The sequence below is a fragment of the Chrysochloris asiatica genome, unplaced genomic scaffold (genome assembly GCF_000296735.1).
Source record: "Chrysochloris asiatica unplaced genomic scaffold, ChrAsi1.0 scaffold00404, whole genome shotgun sequence".
Lineage (NCBI taxonomy): Eukaryota > Metazoa > Chordata > Mammalia > Afrosoricida > Chrysochloridae > Chrysochloris > Chrysochloris asiatica.
Genome location: NW_006408922.1, coordinates 9,233 through 15,622, shown reverse-complemented (window position 1 = coordinate 15,622; position 6,390 = coordinate 9,233). Strand labels below are relative to the sequence as shown.

Sequence of the window (6,390 nt, the reverse complement as noted above, 5' to 3'; positions counted from 1 at the left end):
TTTGCTATGAGTCAGAACTAACACAATGCCATTTACCAACAACAGCAAACATTAAAATTCTCCATGTAAGCAGGTGTAGGGTATATGGAAGATTTGGGGAAGAATGGCATTTTAAGAATTTGCAATGCTTGTGAAAGCAAGGTCTAAGGGCTTCTATAAACTATAGGAACAAAGATAAGCTATAAGGAGACAGTTGATAAGAGTAAATGTAAAAAGGTACAGCAGAAAAATTCTTCTAGAAAATCACGTGAGGAAGATGAAAATAAGGAAGAGGAAAGAAACAATCCACAGAAATTAACCTAGATAGCAAAGACAGTGGTACAAACTGTGATACACTGTCCTGCTCTGGAAAGAACATTTAATGTGGAATAAGGTGGGGTGGCTCCTACACCAATTCTGACTACATCACAGTGTTGTTGACCAATAATCTTAAACTATCTATCAACCAGCTTTCCTTTCTATGAAATAGTGAAAGTACTTTTGGAGCTTGTAAATACCATTTAAATATGGAAATAATAAAAATTAGTACTTATTTCCATTTGTTTATTCCAAAGTCTCCATACTTGCCACCCAGCTCACAGACATTCCCTCAGCTTCCGTTACCCTCTAAATAAAGAGAGCCTAATCTGTAATTGTGGAACAACTCAATCAATAAACATTCAAGTGTCTCAAATCTGTGGGGGCTGAGGCTTCAGGGGTGTTCATAGTAAGGAGGGACAATCAGTCCCAGCAATAATTCTCAAGCCAGGTGAAAGTGGCCCTGTGACAGAGTGGAGGGGAGGGTCTCCTTCCGATTGTGAGAATGGGGACCTAAATGGAAGCATCAGCAGGGTCTTTGGGTTAAATCTCTATGGGGGAGGGGATGCCCTGAACTTTATAAACATGAGAATATTAATGAGATCCTAAATGGCTTGAGGTTTTGGATTAATCTCCAGCCCAGACACTCAGTCTTTTCTGTTCACTGGTGGTAGAAAAGGTTGGTATTTGCCTATTATTTAAAGACTGCTGGTTTGAACCCACCAAGGAATACCACTGAAGAAAGTCCTGATTGGCTTCTGTAATGATTTTTTATTGTTGTTGTTACGTGCCATCGAGTCGGTACCGACACATAGCGACCTTATGCACAGCAGAACGAAACATTGCCCAATCCTGGGACAACCTCACTACTATTACCACGCTTGAGTCTATCCATGCAGCCACTTGGCCAATCCATCTCGTTGGTGGTCTTCCTCTTTTTCTTTGACCCTCCACCTGACCAAACATGATATCCTTCTCCAGGGACTGGTGCCTCCTGACAATATGCCCGAACTATGAGAGACGAATTTTGGCCATCTTGGCCTCCAAGGAGCACTCTGGCCGCACTTCTTCGTAAACGGATCTCTTGGTTCTTTTGGCAGCCCAAGGCACTTTCATTATTCTTCACCAACACCATAAATAAAAGCATCAATTCTTCTACGGTCTTCCTTATTGACTGTTCAGATTTCGCATGCATACGAAGTTACTGAAAATACCATGGCTTGTGTCAGGCGCACCTGAGTCCTCAAGCTGACATCTTTGCTCTTCAACACATGAAAAAGGTCTTGTCCTGCATATTTACCCAATGCAATATGTTGTTTGATTTCTTGACTGCTGGTTCTGTCAGTGTTGATAGTTGATCCGAGAAGAATGAAGTCCTTGACAACTTCAATCTATTCTCCATTGATAAGAATGTAACTGTTTATTGATCCAGAGGTGAGGATTTTGGTTTTCTCTACATTGAGATGTAATCGATACGGAAGGCTGTGCTCTTTGATCTTCATGAGTAAATAAATGTTTTAAGTCCTCTTCTCTTTCAGCAAGCAAGGTTGTATCATCTGCATATCGCAGCTTGTTAGGGAGACTTCCTCCAATCTTGATGCCATGTTTTCTTCATATAACCCAGCTTCTCGGATTATTTGCTCTGCTGACAGGTTGAATAAGTATGGTGACAGAATACAACCTTGTCGTACACATTTCTTAATTTTAAACCATTCAGTGTTCCCATGTTCTGTTCGAACAACTGCCTCTTGTTCCAAGTATAGATTCCTATTGTATACAATTAAGTGTTCCAGAATGCTCATACTTCGCAATGTTGCCCATAGCTTGTCATGATGCACACAATCGAAAGACTTTGCATAGTCAGTAAAGCACAGGTAAACATCTTTCTGATATTCTCTGCTTTCAGCCAAGATCCATCGGACATCAGTAACGATATCATTCGTTCAACGGCCTCTTCTTAATATGGCTTGAACCTCTGGAAGTTCTCTGTCAATGTATGCTTGCAGCCATTTCTGTATTACCTTTATTAAAACTTTACTCAGATACAAAGAGATTGTCCGATGATTTCCGTATTTCACTGGGTCACCTCCCTTTGTAATGGGCAGATAGTTAGTTGTCTTCAAAATTTCTTGGCAGAGATGAATGACTGCCTCCTATGCCGCCTCACTTTCTTGAAAGATTTCATGTTGTAGTCCATCACTTCCTGGTGCCTTGTTCTTTGCCAATTCCTTCAATGCAACTTGGACTTCCTCCTTCAGTATCATTGGCTCTGGATCATATGCTACCTCTTGAAACTGTTGAACATTAACCATTTCCTTTTGGTACAGTGACTCTGTGTATTTTCTCCTGATGCTTTCTGCATCATTCAATCATTTGCCAAGAGACTCTTTCAATATCAAAAGTCGATGCTTGTATTTTTTCTTCTGTTCTCCCAGCTTGAGAAATGCTGAGTGTGTTCTTCCTTTTTGGGTTTCTGATTCCAGATCTTTGCACATTTTGTTGTAATATTTGGCTTTATCTTCTCGGGGTCACCTTTGAAATATTCTGTTCAGCCAAGAAAACCCTATGGAGCAGTTCTGATCTCGTAACTCAAGGGATTGCCACGAGTGGAATTCAACTCGACTGAAATGGGTTTTGTTTTATACCACAGTATCCTCATGTTTTTATATTATATTTATCAAGATAGTATTATTTGACCTAGCTTGGTTAGCTTCATGATGAGAACTCGACTAGAGGAAGATCAAGGCATTTGATACAGGAAGCAAGTGTAAATTGCTAAAATTTGATGAACTTGACTTTTCTTTATGGATGTAGTAGCTCAAAATACCAATTGAGAGTGAAGGACTTTTAACATCAAGGATCAAGCCTAACCCCTCAGTACACAAGGATGATAGGGGCGGGCAACTTAGACACTAGCTAGTTAAAATTAGGGGGGTGCGACTATAAAAGCACAAAGTGGTGGGCTTACAAGTTTTCAAGGAGTTTAGTTTCAGAGCTAGGGGGGAAGGTAGAATCACCCACTGAAAGGAGAGGCAGATAAGATTCTTTTAATTCAATAGTGAGTAACTGTTATCTTGACTATTGTGATTGTCACAACGCTCAAGGTAGAAATTTTGTAACATAAAGTGGGGAGTAATCTAACATTCCAGTAATAGAGGACCCTAGGACTGTCAAGAGGGAAGAGCATGAACGGACCCTAATCAGAGAAGTAATGACACCTGAGATGGAGGCAAAGGTGATGGCATGAAGAGCCAGAGCAGCTGAGGACTCTAGACTCATGGAAAGAGAAAGGCTGTGTGCTGGCGGCCACAGAGGCTGGCTTGCAAAATGTGCCCTTTGGTTGGTTAAAGTGCAAAACTGATGTTCTGCCATGTAAACTATCACTCAATTCACAATAAAAGTTAAAAAAAATATATATCATCATCATTATTTGGAGCTACTAACAGTAAACACATCTTAGTATTTTTGTAAATATTAAATTAGTGAATTGCTTAAGTTAATCTGGTTTACTGTGGGAACAAAGTATTAGCGATCACAAACTTTGATAATTATTATTAAGTTATTGATGCTACATCAAACATTGTAATACAGAGATTAGGAAAGGGAGGCAGTGGGTGATAGAGCATTTCCTATTCTCTCTCACAAATAACCAATATTCATATCCCTGGAGGGACAAAGGCTCCCTTGCTCTTTAGTTGTGGGAGATACCTTCGGGAGTTCGCTCTGTTTTTCACAGGAAGACATATGAGGTGGTTCTTCTAAAAGAGGACGATGAACCAGAATGTTTTGTGATTGGTATATACTGCTAAACTCTAGAGAGATTCTTGTACCATCAGAGAACTCTGAAGCAGAGGGTTGTTGAGTTAGTTCTTATTCATAGTGACCATGTATAGGTTTCTACCCATTGTCATGGAGTTAATTTGAGAATGGCTTTTGCATTAACTTTAGCAATATTTTATGTAGTTCTTTGTGACATCAATTCACAAATTTTCTAATGATGGTTTATATAAAGTGTGGACTAAGCCTTATCTTATTCCACTATGCATCACTTAATATTCTTCTAATATTTTTCAGTACTTTGGTTGGAAATTTGAATAATCCAATTAAAGATGTGTGACATATAATATTGCATACTTAATTAAATACACAAATACTTCTTCCTTAAAATGTGTTATTTTTTTCATCCAATACGTGTCCACTCACTGAGAAGTGGGAAAGCTCAGTTTGTGTGTATGTGTGTGTGTATAAACTGCTCTCTAAAGGATTCTACAAATTTAAACAGAGAATCAGGTTTGAGATTATTTCATGTTGATGGAATGCAAGGAAATAGGTGCCATTACATAACACATCAATTTCTCTCTTAAAATATTTGTCCAATACTTCTGCACTATTAGGAAACTGACTTTGGAAATTTTTAGTAGAATTACACTTTAGTTAAAATTTTCGTGTTTTAGGCTTAATTAAACAGTGTCTAACAAGAACTACATATCCTATAAAAATAAGTATTTCAAGCACACAGAATCTCAGAAACATATGAATGTCTACCACTGAGTCCAGTCAGATCTCATCAATATCCCACAATGGCTACAGATCTTTGATTTCTTTATACAAAATGTATATACAAAAACACTATAAACAAGTCACAGCTGAAGCTGACTGTGAAGCCTTCACCAATCCCTACCTTCCCTCTCTCTGTCCACTTGTAGCCACTGTCTTGAATTTGATGGGTTTTACTACCACTGAAGTTTCTATGCATTTATCATTTATTTCACATGAAGTATTATTGTTCTGCGTATTTTAGAAATTTACATAAATGACATCTTACTGTTCTTAACCTTCTTTATCCAACTGTTTTTCAACTTAGCATGATTGGGTAACAAAGTCCTGAGAATCTTTCCCAAGCTGCTAGTCCAAAAAGCAGTTAGGTTTCTGAAGATCTTTTCCAGATTCTTTCTGTCCACTCACCCTGGTTCTCTTCGTCATCAGAGTCATCCATCTTGGGGGTCTGTATATTAGTGTGCATGGCGTGGAAGTATTGAGAACTAGAAAGAAGCAAAACATTTGTTCCTTAATAACTTGAGAGGAAGGATAAAGGGTGGGGTGATGGGAAGCAGCAGACAAGTAAGGCTCATCAGTCAGGTGGAGCCCAAAGGGGAAACCTATGGATCCAGATATGAGCACCACTGTAATCATCCCTGCCCTCAGATCTGCACACAATGCCCTGAAATTTCCTTAGGATTTCTCCCCGCACAAAGAAATGTGGGGGCACTTGCTGCAGCCTAAGAAGAAGCCACAACATAGAAAAGAACTGAAGGATGTTCACATGTTACCAGGCTTATCTGTACCCAGACTTTCTGTTACCTAGATTAAGCATGGCATCAAAGCTTCTTTCTCTTCATATATACGTGGGTGACTTCCTCAAAGTCTCCCATCTCTTCCCAGTCTTCTTTAGAGAAGTACTTGGCAATCTCCTTGAAATCCTAGAGAAGAAAAATAAATTCTTGTCACAACTTAGCTAAACATATCTGACATCCAGTCAGGACCTTTTCCTCTGTTGCAGGACTTCTGGATCTGTGAACTGGGGATAACAGTCCCTCCGGTCCTTCTGATCGCTGACATGGCTGAGAGAACACCGCTGACATTTCATAGCATCTTTCCTGACACCATTAGGAGCTTAATGCACTGGCTTGCTCTCCCCCCACCTTCCAGAATGGAATGAATGTCATCCAATGTAGTGTAAAGTAATAGACCTGTTGTCCCCAAGGAAGCAGGAAAGGAATCTTCATTCCTTCAGGAGAGGACAGTGAGGGTGGGAAGAATCCCCTACACAGAGAGCCTCTGTTCATTGCCCGCAATACCTCTGACGTCACCTCAGAAATTCACTCATCCTTCCCTGCCCCCTAAAGGAGCCCTGGTGGCGTAGTGGGTCAAGCATTGGGCTACAATTCGCAAGCTCAGCAGTTCAAATCCACCAGGCATTCTGATGGAAAAAGATGAGGCTGTCTGCATCTGTAAAGATTTACAGTCTCAGAAACTCTATGGAGTAGTACTTCTCTGACCAAAAAGGCTCACTATGAGTTGGAATTGACTTAA

At 39.8% G+C, this 6,390-nt stretch overlaps 1 pseudogene; it reads right to left on the bottom strand.

Moving 5' to 3' along the window:
• LOC102828916 overlaps positions 1 to 5,777 on the bottom strand; it is a 7,004-nt pseudogene extending 1,227 nt beyond the window's left edge.
• Between the last annotated feature and the right edge of the window lie 613 nt (positions 5,778 to 6,390).